Source organism: Lytechinus variegatus, chromosome 1, assembly GCF_018143015.1.
Source record: "Lytechinus variegatus isolate NC3 chromosome 1, Lvar_3.0, whole genome shotgun sequence".
NCBI lineage: Eukaryota > Metazoa > Echinodermata > Echinoidea > Temnopleuroida > Toxopneustidae > Lytechinus > Lytechinus variegatus.
In genome coordinates this window covers 81,184,437-81,198,569 of record NC_054740.1, presented here as the reverse complement: position 1 = coordinate 81,198,569, position 14,133 = coordinate 81,184,437, and the positions used below count along the sequence as shown (strand labels likewise).

At 37.7% G+C, this 14,133-nt stretch overlaps 1 protein-coding gene across 1 annotated transcript in view; it reads right to left on the bottom strand.

Annotated features, from left to right (window-relative positions):
- Window positions 1-14,133, bottom strand: part of LOC121424862 (oxytocin receptor-like) — a 61,173-nt gene that overhangs the window by 24,171 nt on the left and 22,869 nt on the right. The window contains exon 3 of the mRNA XM_041620700.1: window positions 962-1,095. The gene's annotated coding sequence lies outside the window, so the exon portion shown is untranslated. The remainder of the gene's footprint in view (window positions 1-961; window positions 1,096-14,133) is intronic.

The following is a 14,133-nucleotide window of genomic DNA, read 5'->3' as shown; positions in this document are numbered from 1 at the left end:
GTGAATTGTCATCATTGACATTGGTCACATGGACCTGACCTGCGTGGAACTGTATTTAAGAATTCTGATCATCATAACCATTATTATCATCGTAAAAAGACAGCCTCAGAATACTATCTTGATAATGGCTGACCTACATGTATGCCTGGGGAGTAACTGGCTCCCTGACTGGTTCTGAAAAGCCTGGTTCTCCAGTGCTTCAGTCAAAAGCGATTCTAATTTAGTCTCTCCTCAAACTCAGAGTTTGAAGTTGAGGGGGAAGGTTTATTCTTTTTGGGCTTGGCTTTGTTGGTGTCATATCGGTTCCTATGCCCGAAGAGCCCGACGGAGATTTAATATCTCCTTTATGTTTTTGACAACTTTATTGGGCTTGGCTTTCAATAGTGCCATATCGGTACCTATGCCCGAAAAGCCCGACGGAGATTCAATCATATCTCCTTTATCATGAAGTTATCTATAACTGTAGTCGAATAATACGAAGACTGTTGATGCGACGCTGGTTGCTGGCTCGTGGAACGGGTCCCTGCGCCCGGCTTCGCCGGCGTCTGGCCCGGTGGAGAAACCGAACTCCGCTGCGACTGAGTCGCCGGCGGGCTGGTACCCACATTCAAGAATCACGATTCATAATCGTATTTTCGTCATGAAGTATTCCAACTCGAACCCAATGTCGATATCAGAAGGAGGTTGTAATAGAAAAGAGCTCTAGCGCATAATTTCCAGCAACCAACTCGAAGAAGGGGAAGAAAAAGCAATTTTTATCTTACCCCAAATGGCGGAAAATGACTGCCAAATCAATGCTGCGAACGTAATGACTGCGCATGCGCGGGCGGGATCTCCTGTAATTTCTCCAGGAGAATTACGAAATAAAATATCTATATTATTTAATTGAGAAAGGGTGACGTCTATTTAAGGTTATCTCACCCCGAACGTTTCACGTTGATAATTCAAAAGTATAACTTACCGTAGATTTCGTTTACGACGTTGACGCTATATTGAAAGAATTCTTGAAGATAATACAGTCACGACAACTTGTTGATGGTAAGTCACCGACTAATCTTTAGGGATGTTTTCCGCAGAAAGATATCAGAAGTGGATCTGAAACAGCAAAAAAAAATGATTATACTTGAATGAATTTTATTTTCATGACGTTATTAAGGATTTTAATGAGTCAAATGCATCGTAAAAACGCATTCGCTTTCGATCGGAGGGTACAATATTTAGATTTTGCTTAATCAACACATTTGTTTATACATTTCAATAAATTGTTTTGTGATATTATTTATTGAATTCAATGAGTTCAAACCTTACAAAATATTGTTCATGTTATCTGATTAAATCTCCAATACTTATCCACCTTCGCCTACCGATACTTGTTTAACGTTTGAATCGATCGGGTTGTCATGTCAAGTTTGTTCATGTTAGTAATGCAGCGGAAAGCGGTAATTTAAGATGTTGCATTCATGACAGAAAACAATCTCCACATCCATATTTATCCGTTTTTATTTGCTCTGACATGATGGGAAATATCAAAGGTACGCCTAAAAGACGGCTATCATGTTCAATTTGTCAAAACAAAGTATTTAGATCCCGTTCTCTTTTAAGCGAACATGATCGCGATCGCTGCTTTCACATCTTACCCTGAAAGTATAGTGCTGAGGATTTCTCTACAAACTACTAAAATGATTAAATAAGAAATAAAATGCTTTTTAACGGTTAAAATGGTCACCATTATGTAAAAATGAATTTTCAATAACTGTTGTCACTTTTATGAAGAGAAAAAAAATATTGCTAAATCGGAAACGAAAGTATTTCCGTTGACTGAACGCTCTGCAAGTTAAATGAAGGGATGTTAATTACTAGTTTGCAGTTTATTGTAATTTGGTTGATTCTTACTCTATATGTTGCAACCCCCTCCCCCTAACATGTTTTTTCCAAACTTGAAATCAAGATTCATCATTGTAAGGATGTTTTTCATGAATTCCCATTCAACGCATCATAGCACCCATACATCTTGTTAATATTGGTAATCTTTCCTTTAGTTCTACATTTTTATAACCACACATGACATTTTAAAAAAGCGTAATTAATCGTCAGATTTTATGTTAACAGTATTCCTCCATATCTGTGCAGTCTTTTTTTTTCAAAGTTAGAAAAAAAATGAAAAAAAGTTACAAGCGAGCCGAGAAACTTTGGCTGTGGAATGTTCCATTGAATACCGATGATGAATGAAAGTATATTCTTCCAACGTTCTATTAAGATCTAAATATCCGTGTTTCAACACGACTCTGACAAGGCCGATCACATGCACGACTTGCTTCTGAAAGGACTGTTTCCATTGCCATTTTTTGAAATATGATCACTGATTGGCTGGTGGAATAGCAAGGGAGGAGCACAACATGTACATGTGGGCTACAAGAAAAGAAATTGATTCCTTCTTTCGTTATTACATTACGATGTAACGTCTATTGATATTGACTAATTATCCATCCCGATAACACTTGTTGTTTTTCTGAGGGGATTTGCATGTTATTCTAACTCTCTTGGGGCTACAAATCGCGGTATTGATGCTTTTCACTTTCTAACAAAGCGGTGAAAAATCTGTCGTCGAGAAAGGCCTGTTGAATTGAAAACCATCTCAAATCTTCGTGGTTTTATTGGTTTGTACAAACACACACAGTCAATTATAGAGGATTTATTTCTTTAAATACTTCATTCTCTTATCATGCTTGGATCTACACTGACTTTTTTAGCAAAGCGCGCCACTGTATACAGGGTGAGCTTTCCCCAAAAAGGTTGACCAAAATGCTCTTTAGTACAGCATATAATTTAAGAAATATTCTTCCATTGAAATATGCAATGGGGGTCAAGGGGACCCTCCCCCGGGAGCCACTTTTAGAGTTGCAAAAGTTATAGGTAGCAAATGGGTTAACATTTTCCTTACATAACATTGTTTAAGATGATATCTTTTCCGTTTAATTTTGAATTTATATGAGAAAAGAAGCAATAGAGTGACCAATGTCCTTATTTTGGCAATTATATGGGCACTCATGTTCAACACGTTCTTCAAAAAAATGTTCCATCCATCCATAATTTATTGTTCGGGTAGCAGCAACTCCTATCTTTATACGTCTTTTGGTCTGACGCGGACGGGGTATTGAACCCCCGACCTCCCGGTTGTGAGACGAACGCTCTACCAACTGAGCCAACACACCGGTTCCGAAAAGCTCTCTGGAAGAGAATTCTTGTAAATACCTCTGAGAAAAGGTTTTGACAATGAGACGATGAAGGGATTAAGCCACAAATATTTGGTTCCTATTTAATACTTTTCCGTTGAAATAAACGACTCAGAAGAAAATTGTGTTGGCAGGTGGACGCATTTGATGTATCATTTGAGAAACGGGGCCCATTGCAGAACAGGTTGTAATCAACTTCAATTCCAAAACCGACGGAACTTAATTTCAAATAATCAGAAACGTGCGTTTATGTCATTTATTTTGACCAGTTGTGTGGAGACGCAACCCTTCCTTCGACAACTCCGACGTTTAAAACAATATTTGGTAAAGTCACAAGCAACAATACGAACCACTGGGGTATGGTTAGCCGGACATGTTTATCCGGGATTTTTTTTATTATCAAGCTGAAGTGGAAACACTTACAGGAGAATGAAATCTTTGGAACGAGATAGCTTGTGTGAAAACAGAAAAATCAGAGAAACAGATCAACGAAAGTTTGAGAAAAGTCGGACTAATAATGAGAAAGTTATGAGCCTTTGAATATTGCGATCACTAATGCTATGGAGATCCTCAAATTGGCAATGCGACATAGATGTGCTTTAGTTTATATTTCACTTAAATTGCCTCTTTTCTCACATCTATCAGTAGATCATGTATTCTTTCTATAGAAGGGGAATGTAATACAGATTTTGAAATAATACATCATGAATAAAGAGTTTTGTATCACTATAAGAAAAAGCAAAAAGAGACATTTTGAGGGTATTTTATGTTCTACAAAGGGAAAGTTGTTCACATGTGATATCACACATCCTTGTCGCATTGCCAATAGGCGGATCTACATTGCATTAGTGATTGCTATATTCAATTGCTCATAACTTTCTCATTATTTGTCCGATTTTTCTCAAACTTTTCTTCTTGATGATACTCCTCAACGTCCCTATTAGAGGAACTACCCGAGGAGGAATTGGGAGTGCGCACTTCTTTCTTTGTTCTTATTCTTTGATTTTTCTGTTTCGACTCAAGCCTACTTGTTCCAAAGGTTTCATTCCCCATTAAAAATTTGATTGACATTAAAACATTAATATTTATGTGTATTCTTTTCCATTAAATTAGACAATATGCAATCAAAATAATGCAAAAAAAATGCTCACATTTTGGCCCTTCATAATCCAATCATTTATCAAGTCATGCTAAACTTGACGCAGTGCCTTTTGCTTATGAGACAGCTGCACGACGCCGATATTCCTAGTTTTTGTAGCAGTGGGTACATGCCTGGCAAATTCATGGCGTTGACACCATGGCCCTCAAGGTAGGGTCATGAAAATGTAACCAATGTTGGGAATCTTGTTATGAAATGCGAGCCGCGAGCTTTGATTCGGTACAGCCACATTACTGACTCTAATAAGAGGGCGAGCCGGGTTGGCGAGAGGTGAAGACGGGACTACTGGATGAGAGATGGGGCGTTAGGGATGAGTGAGGAGACATGGTTGAAGAGAGGGAGACAGAGAAAATGGAAGGGTCGACTGACAGAGGGTAGTGTAGAAAAAAATATATAAAGATGAGCTGCAATATAACAAAGAGATAAGAGAAAAGTTTGATACACAGACAATAGTTATAAAGCATGAAAATACAAAAAGACACGGTATAACGTACAAACTAAGAAATGTAAGAGAATGATGGATGACAGATAATAATAATAGTAATAAGATGTTCATTATATAGCGATCTTACAATATATCATCAGATAAGGGTAAGTATTGCTGGCTAAAGGAAATAAATAGATTTGGACAATGAAGGAAGAAAGGGGCGCCAAGAAAGAGAGAGGGTCAGAGAAAGAAAAGAGCGGGAAGCAGAGAGGAGAAAAGAAAGGAGACGGGGATTGGGGACAAGCTTGAAGCGCAGTTTATTTGAAAGAAATAATGGGAAGCAGCGATAAGACTGTAAGTGGGGTGGGTTCAAGTAGAGAAATGGGGATTTTAAAAATGGTGATGAAACGGGAATTATTCCTTAGGACGGAGAGTGAGATGAACAGGTTTCATGACAAGGTGGAAAATTGAATTACTGAATGATGTCATGACATAACGTCGTCTATCCCCGCCGTAATCATACACCTTTCCTAAAATTGTTCGCAGAGCATGTCAGTAACCTATGAATTGACATTGATGCGACCGTAACCAAGTCAGGCAAGTGACAGATGAATTTCGTCCACGAGATATGATGTCATTATAAAATAAACGACCTCCATATCGTAGATACTGGTGCTTGTAGACGAAATGAAGGTTTGGGCGGCATATATTTTTTTAAGTGCGTATAAGCTATAATTTTTAGAGCATTTGGGGTTTAAAGTCTATCTTTATTTTTCGTAAAACCTCTAGATTGTATACTCTCTATCCCAGTTCATAATTGGTAGAAGAATTTAATACTTTCTAAATAATGCCATCAGTGGCGTTATGAGCAAACATTTTGTGGGGGGCAAACATGGAGTACGGAAACTGATTCTTATGAGCGAGTGAGCGAAACGAATGAGCAAAAAATGGCCTTTCTTGAACCAGAAATCTAATTTAGTGCTAATTTTTGACAATATTCAGAAAATCATTTCATATTTCATCACTTTCCTTTCGATTTCTTTCCTTTTCCTGTTTAAAAATAATGATAATAATATAGCTGGATTTACTAAGCGCTTCTGACTGAGGATACAAACGTTGCTATTACAATGATTACCCCGGCTTCAGCTGGGTTGCCAAATAAGCGCTGAAGCATTCCATGAATTTCTTCTTACCAGGTACCCATTCGTCTCACCTGGGTTGAGTGCAGCACAATGTGGGTTAATTTCTTGCCGAAGGAAAACACGCTATGTCTGGGAATCGAACCTACGTCCCTCAAATTCAAAGACGAGAATCTTAACCACTAGACACGACACCCCTAAGGGCTACTTATGGCCCCAAGTCCCGCCCCCCCCCCCTTGATACATACACCAGTGGTACGTTGTCATGATAATAGTATGAAAATATTAAAACTCATCTGCACCTGAAAAAAAGAAGGGGAAGAATGGGAAGGAGACAGGCAGACAGACAGAGAGACAGATGATGAGGGATTGCAGAGAGAAGAAATACCGATGTTCATATATAATGTGTCAGGGTTGGGCACAGAGAAATCTCCTTAACTAAAATCCTTTTACGAGAAGTGAGCTTAATGGTTATCGTACTGGATTCTTACGGATTACTTGCTCATCATGAACTGACCAATGGCAATACAGCTTACCAGCGTAATGATTCGCTTCTGATATACTAATCCCACGAATATAAACAAGAAAATCTACATTACGAGCAGACACGATGTGACGACATGCAACGTGACGAAAAATCCCCTTCATGTTATTAAAATTTACTTTCAAAAGAACTCTTACTACAGCGGACCCACGTTCATAACGCAGTGGGTCAGTGGCGTAATTAGCCAAACATTTTGAGGGGGCGACATAATGGGAGTAACGGGCAAAATTTACAAAAAAAAGTTGCGAACGAGTGAGCTAAACTTTCAATATTTTTATACTAAAATCCAATTTTGTGATAGATTTTGACATTTTCTTCAGAAAACAATGTCGCATTCAAATCTTTCTCTCTTTCTTTTTCTTACCTTTTTCTTCATTTTTTGTGTGGTTGTGACAAATTGGGGAGGGGTACAAGCGCCCCTATCTGTACGCCACTTTAGTGGCGTGACAAATACCGTGTTTACACTTAATCGGCTTTTGAATTGGCTTTTGGTTCTAAACCGAAAGCCAATAAAGTGTAAACACGGTAAAGAAGAACAAGCACGTTAGGTTTTGTTGAGATATCATTAAAATGCAAACTGCGCTATCTAAAGAAAACGAATAATAGTTATTATGATTTCAAAAAAAAAAACAATAGATACAGATGTTTAAATTGTAAAAAGAAAATGCGATAAAACGACGTGACTATATGACGATGACGTTACAATGTTTATTTTTTCGAGAACAAAAATACACTCTCTTAACCCTTGCTGACGTTCAATTAAAAACTTGACAAATTAAACGAAATATGCTTTTTCGATTGATGTACATGTATATTATGCATAGCACCCCTCCCCCTCTTTCTCCCTCTCTTCTCTTCTTTGTATTTTCTTTACTCTCTCTCTCTCTCTCTTATTGTGAATATTGCAGGTTTACCCCCTCTTGTTTATGGAAAATTAGAGCTAAAATGGCGTCTGGTTAGGTTCAATGTATGCATTAGGTCAATCGGAAAGTCATTTGCCTCTCGATATTACGCAAGTTTTAATGACTTTCTGCATCTCAGGGGGATTGATCCTTTGATTGAACTTGGGAATCAGTTCGGACACCCATGAAGTTAGACACCGAAAATATTGACATAGAAGTTCGGCGCTGCCTTTAATACCAGCCGGTGACGTAGTCATTGAGTATGCAACCTAATCGATGAGTTGTGGCAGCCATCGCAACGATTTTCTTCATTTTGCATGTTCATCATTCTGGGTCAAACTGCGACCTATTTTGCAAGATGTTGCTTTCGGAACGGATCAGTACAACGAACTTGACACACGACTTATGATGTGTCATAATAAATCTCCCTGTATTCAGTAGCGTGATGAGCCAAAAGTTTTGAGAGGGCTAGATATGGTATATCGCATGAAATTTATTTTTTTTAAGTTGCGATCGAGCAAAAGTTTAGACCTTTTTATTACAATTTTTTTTGATAGATTTTGACATTCAGAAAATAATGTTATATTTCACCCTTCTCTCTTTCCTTTTCTTTATTCCTTTCTTGTTGTTCTTTTTCGTGAAAAATGGGGGTGGGGCAAGGGCTCCCCGAGCCCCTCCCGCCCATCTGTACACCACTGCCTGTAACTATCATGATAATGTGTGCTGTCTTGATACCATAACATATGAATAGAATGCTAAAGTCTCCGGGTACTCATTCAACGTATGGGCGGAGAGTGGCAAAGTGTGGGTTGACAATTTTCCAAAGACGCTAAGATTCTGTGGGATTCGAACACACCGGCGACCCTCTGATTAAAGGCCAGGGTCGGAACCGTTACTCCTATATATTCACGGAGACAAATATACAGGTAGATGTAGATACATTGGTCAACAGGTCAAGAAGGGTGAACGATTGATGGGTAGATAGATTGCTTGAATTAACAGTCATATGATAAGGACAAATTTGGTATAGGTATATAGCTAGCTTTATCGATAGATATCTTTTTACCTATTGGTGTATAGGGCCTATAAATAGATGGGTTTGTGGATCGACTGACGGAAGGATTGAAAGAAAAATAAATGAATAGAATGGAAAATAGAATATATGAATTTGCAGAGATAGACAGAGAGGGGAAAGTGGAAAAGGAATCACAATGTTTCCTTGTAACTATCATGGCGGGTGTGTGTGGGTGTGGGGTGTGTGGTGTGTTGTCTTACGATAACAGAATATGGTAGAATCTATATGACATATGAATCTCATGCGAATCCTTTTAGAGTCAAGAGAGAGTGATTAGTGCCGGAATAATCTATATTATTCATGGCAGATGACTTATGAACGAAATCCCTGGTCGCTGAATAGAAAAGGAATAATTTTCAACAAAAATATTAAGTTAAAATACAAAGTACTTCGAATGAGAAGAAATAAATGAAGAGAAATTGGTTGGCTACTGATTTTTCTCGTCTGGCTTTTATCTATTTTTTTAAAGATCCGAATGACTTGTGTCAATTTTCTTTAATAACTCTCTCTCTCTCTCTCTCTCTCTCTCTATATATATATATATATATAAGTAAATCCCCTTGTGTTTTTATTTTATCTACAGGAATTTAGTTGAACAGTTTTTCATTTGTTATTGAAAACAGAATGAACATTGTATTTCTAAGAGCGTGAGGTATTATAATCTGTCTGACACACGGCTATCGATCTTCTGCTCTAAAACGCCGGCCCACAACGGATAAGATGAAACCGCGGAGTGATAACCTTTTATTCTGGTGTTCAAAGAGAGGGTTAACAGGTGATAATTTCAAGTTATTATAAGTTACGGATTTACACTCCTGCTTTAGTACGATTCGTCTTCCGATTTTGGACGAATGGGAGCTAATGACGGAGTAGTGTTACTTCCGAAGGGTTTGGAGGGGAACCATATATATCAGTTAATTTTTTATCGAACAATGCTATAGATACGCATTAGATGAATATTTAGTTTGATTGAAATCTTTTCAGATTACTCAGCACAAGGAGATTCAGTAATAATCTATTTTCCGTGAAAGCCCGTTTGCCACAAATGGTCTTTCGTTTTCATTTTATATCATTGCTATTTTTATCACGCTGCGATGCGGTCTGAATTAATTTTTAAGAAAGGCCTGAGACATTTTAACGTTGTTATTATCATTTTAAAAAGTATTGTATATTATTTTGCTTTTGTTGCTGACTATTTGAAAAGGCCTCACTAATTATTGACAGCTCCGCACACGGGCATGGAATGTTCACTTCGCTCAAACGCCATAAATATTGAAGAGTCGTTTAAGAAATCGTTCTTTAATGGGAAACGTATGCAGGCATTCTCATGGAGAGCCTTTGGTTTAAATAATTACCTTCCAATCATTTTTATTAACTTAAGGAAGATAATAGCTTTTTATTCTTTCAAGGCTTTTCGTTTATTAATCAGGCATGGAATAGATAAAAACACCTGATTTATATGATCTGATGAGCAATGGTGATAAATCGGAGCCCTGTGGGATCACAAATTCCTGTCATTGATGCAAAGGGGATGTTGAATATGTGGGGTTAATCGAGAAATATCGTTGCCTAGGGCCGAATAATCACTAGGCAGCCTTCCTTCCGGGTCTTGGACGACAACATTCTTCAAAGTTTGATGGTCTTTACATAATCTGCCAAAAATAATGCTTTACTTCATAGATATTTCAATTCCAGAAGTTTCTTGATTCAAATCTGAAACATATCTTAAGTGAAGTTATTTTCATTAATTTTCTATCAAAATTAATTAACCATGCATTAGTCTTATCAGATATCAGGTGGATGAGAATATTTTGAAAGATAAAAAGAGAATACAATATAACGGGAGAAGATAGTGAAATATGAGCGAAAGATGATATATTGAAGAAGATGATGTTAGAATGAAGGAAAAGAGACTGACACAACGTCGATATGTTTCATAAGTTTCTTTAATATTCACAATCAATGCGGTTCCTGAAAAATTTATTCAATTCCTTGCAGATGAAAAGCCTGAGGTGCTCTTAGCCAAATTTGGTATGGACTCAAAGTGTGATATCTACTGTTTGCTTATCAAATTCTCAACGCCCTCACGTCGATAAACGCTTGTAATCTGTCCAAATTGTCTGGCATCATCTGCGGTTATTATAACGCCAGGGATCTTTGCAGGTGCAGTTTCCTAAATCGCTAGAGACATCTTTTCAATCTTGTATCCGTTTCAAATGGGCGAATCTAGGGGGAGAGTGGAGGAGCATGTACCTAGAATATCACGTATTAAGGGGTGTGCCAGGAAAATTAAAAATGTATGAAGAATACAAATCAACGTTCCGACTGAAAACAAAAGCGAAGTCAGCCATTAAGTCGGTAGTTTGCAAGGGCTCTGATTTCAGCGCTCACGGACACAGATCAATAATTGCTTCCCATCATGCCCATAGGCTTAATTTTGAAAAAAATATTTTGAAGAAGAAAACTAAAATCATTGAAATTAGAGCCATTCAAACGTTTTTTTTTAATATACTTTAGATCATGCGTAGATGAGGATGTTTTTCTTTTGTCTATGTTTTGTTCAGGTAATGGTTGGGAACATCCGCCAGGTAGGTCAAAGTGGTTATATATTCCTGGGGCCCCCATAATATCCAACTGGGACCAAGTGCTACACAAACTAGGGACTATTCCTAACAAGTAATTATCCCTCTTCGAATTCAAGGAAATCAAATCCTTCTAGGATACTCGCCCTTGTTTTGCTTTGTTGTTGAATTCAGGTGATTACATCAGGCAAAATCCTGGACTTTACCAGAAGTGATTATACGGATCTGCGTATTTACCACAGCGTGAGATTATATACAACGGGAAGCGATTAGAGCTGTTGCTTGCATGGGCCGAACTTTTTTTTTGATAGAATATATGTTATTTGAGGGAGGCTATTGTTACGTGTTTTGACGTAAAGCAAATGTTTACAAACAAATTCAATACTTTTTTAGGTTTTTTATTTGAATGATTGTAAATGAAATGACGCTCATTAAAGCTTCGAATGAGGCGACCTGGCATGTCTGTGCATGGTGTACTCCCCTGTCGTGTATGTACATAACAAGTCATAAACTTTATAATTATTTTGTTTTTATAGCAATTTTATATATTTGCCTTCACTTCCTTGAATCCTTTCCATCTTTCCCTTTCTCATCTTTTTTTGTTTCATTTTTTTAGCAGTGTCCTCCTTTCCTACCCTGTTTTTATAATAATCTTGATGCCTGCAGTGTATTGTAAGTAGAGGTTTTGTACATGTCTATTGCTTATAATAAATATGCACACAAAAAATTACATTGTAACTATTGAAAATTGACTAAATTAAATGAAATTGTGTATAATACCCACGGAAATATGATAGAACGCTTGATCCTAAATATTGCATTGCTCAATTCCTTATTTCTTAGAATTGCATTTCATGTATTTCATTATGCATTCAAACTTTATTGCACATTTAATTTTTTTCATAGCAATTTTTTCTGCTTTAAATGAATAAACTTAATAAATATTTGTATATTCGAAAGGACTAATTTTCCCCTTCTTTGTAAAGGAATACACGATAAAGTCGAATTATCCAGGCTCTCAAAGAAGCTCAAACGAGGTCTTGTCATTTGATTTGCATTCTACTTGATATTGTTGTTTGATTGCTGTTGACTAAAATAGAGGCTAATATCAGTCTGCTCTCACTAAAGAACTGGGTCCCAATGCCGTGAATGTCGAGCTGATGAACTGGTCAAAAGCATTTAATTTTCGGCCAGGTCCGTCAAAGTAATCGGGGATCGGCGTCTGTCTGCTTTGATCGCCAGTGCTCTGGCTACCTTCTTGATAACTCAACATTTCCAACAAAGCGAAGACGATCTCCCGATCAAGGTAGATGGACCCGATCGCCTTGGTGAGCCAGACCAACTAAGCCGAATTATCTTGATCCAATTCGCTCAAAAATAGTTCGACAGTGGAAACCTAATATAAATGAGAAAGAAGATCTTGCTATTAATGTAAATAAGGTCTCGCTGGTAAGCCTCGTACTTCGGACGTGCATTTTTATCACCGTTTCCTAGAACCCATCTATAAAATACGTGCATGTAAAATTAGAATGAAACGCTAAAATAGTATCGCTGATTCCGATTGCCTTCATTAGCCGTATTCGCATGGCCATATCTCCGCACCCGTATCGAAATGCAAACAGCTTTTTTATGGCCATTTATGTAAATCTGGCTACATTTTCAAAACAAACGACAAAGAAACTACAACGTAAACCTGTTACATTTAGCGCCGACTGGCCAGTGTAAGGTACTAGGCGTTATTGACGAAATGTCGGGGCGTGCTTGAAAATCGGACAATCCTTAGTTCGAAAATCGATTTTGAATGAAGTACTCGGTCAGGCAGCAAGAGGTTCGATCAGAAGTCAAGATAGAAACAGAAACAGTGCTAATAAAAGGAGATGCGACCGAAAAGAGAGAGAGAGAGAGGATGTATGGGTGAGTTTGGGGTAAGACTGTGTAGCGGGGGAAGGTTAATGTCAACCAGATTAAGTTAAAAACAATATCGTAGCACGGGATTTGATGCCCCTATATTCCAACTAAAGGTGTGTGTTTTATATTTCAAACTGGATGTTTGGGGGGGTTCCTTCAAGCTGGATGGACCGGCTAACTTTCCTCAGCTTCGCTTCGGAAAGATAGTGACATCCAGCTTGCCTCAAATGTGATCATTTGCTCATCACTTTCATCAATGGTAAATATTTGCATACAAACTGAAATACAGTTCATGCCATTTGTTTTAGGAAAATATGTAGACTTGCAACCTTTGCTATCGATTGTTTTTCATAATATGACTTTTTGTCATATGAAGTTTCTTTATGCGACTGTTATATGCCGATTGGGTCGTTACACGGGCTTTATGCGCGACGTTTCTTCATACGACGATTGTTACACTGCATTTTAGTACCGTGTAGTCAAAATTGAATAAATCCTTTGAATAACGTCATGATATTAATTTACGTGTATGAATACTGTTGTATAGTAACGTATGATTGACGTGAGAGTGGGTGAGAGAGGATGTGTGTGAATTGTGTGGGTGTGTGTGTGTATGTGTATAAGAGAATATATATATGCTTCCTTGTCTTTTAAAATCATGTAAATGGTTCTTAAGTCTCACATAAACACTGACCGTCACTACAGTGACAGGTGAAGTACTGACTTCTGCTTAAACAGACATCCGGTTCAAGAACAATTCACATCAGTTTGTATTGGTTTAAGCAGATGTGTTTGACATGTTAGAGCTTGGTGGACTTTAAGGGCTTCTCCATGGAGTGATTCAACTGCATCTTCTAGCCAATGAAAACAATACATTCCAAGAGTAAAAATTAGGGAAACATAAACACATTACGACTGACAGCTATTTCACGGTTTTACCGGTCAACCTGTTGGGTGTCTACCTCTGAAAGCTTCCCGTATGTCAAACTGTTTACTTCTCTTGAATACCAATTGCCCCGACTATACAGTAGTGGCTGCTTATGATTGGCTCTCGGCACAATGTAGCAAGGTATCAGAGATCGTACGAAGATCTGTTTTATTACTACCACCGTTAATATCATCATCACCATCACCATCATCATAATCATCACATGTTAGGCAATT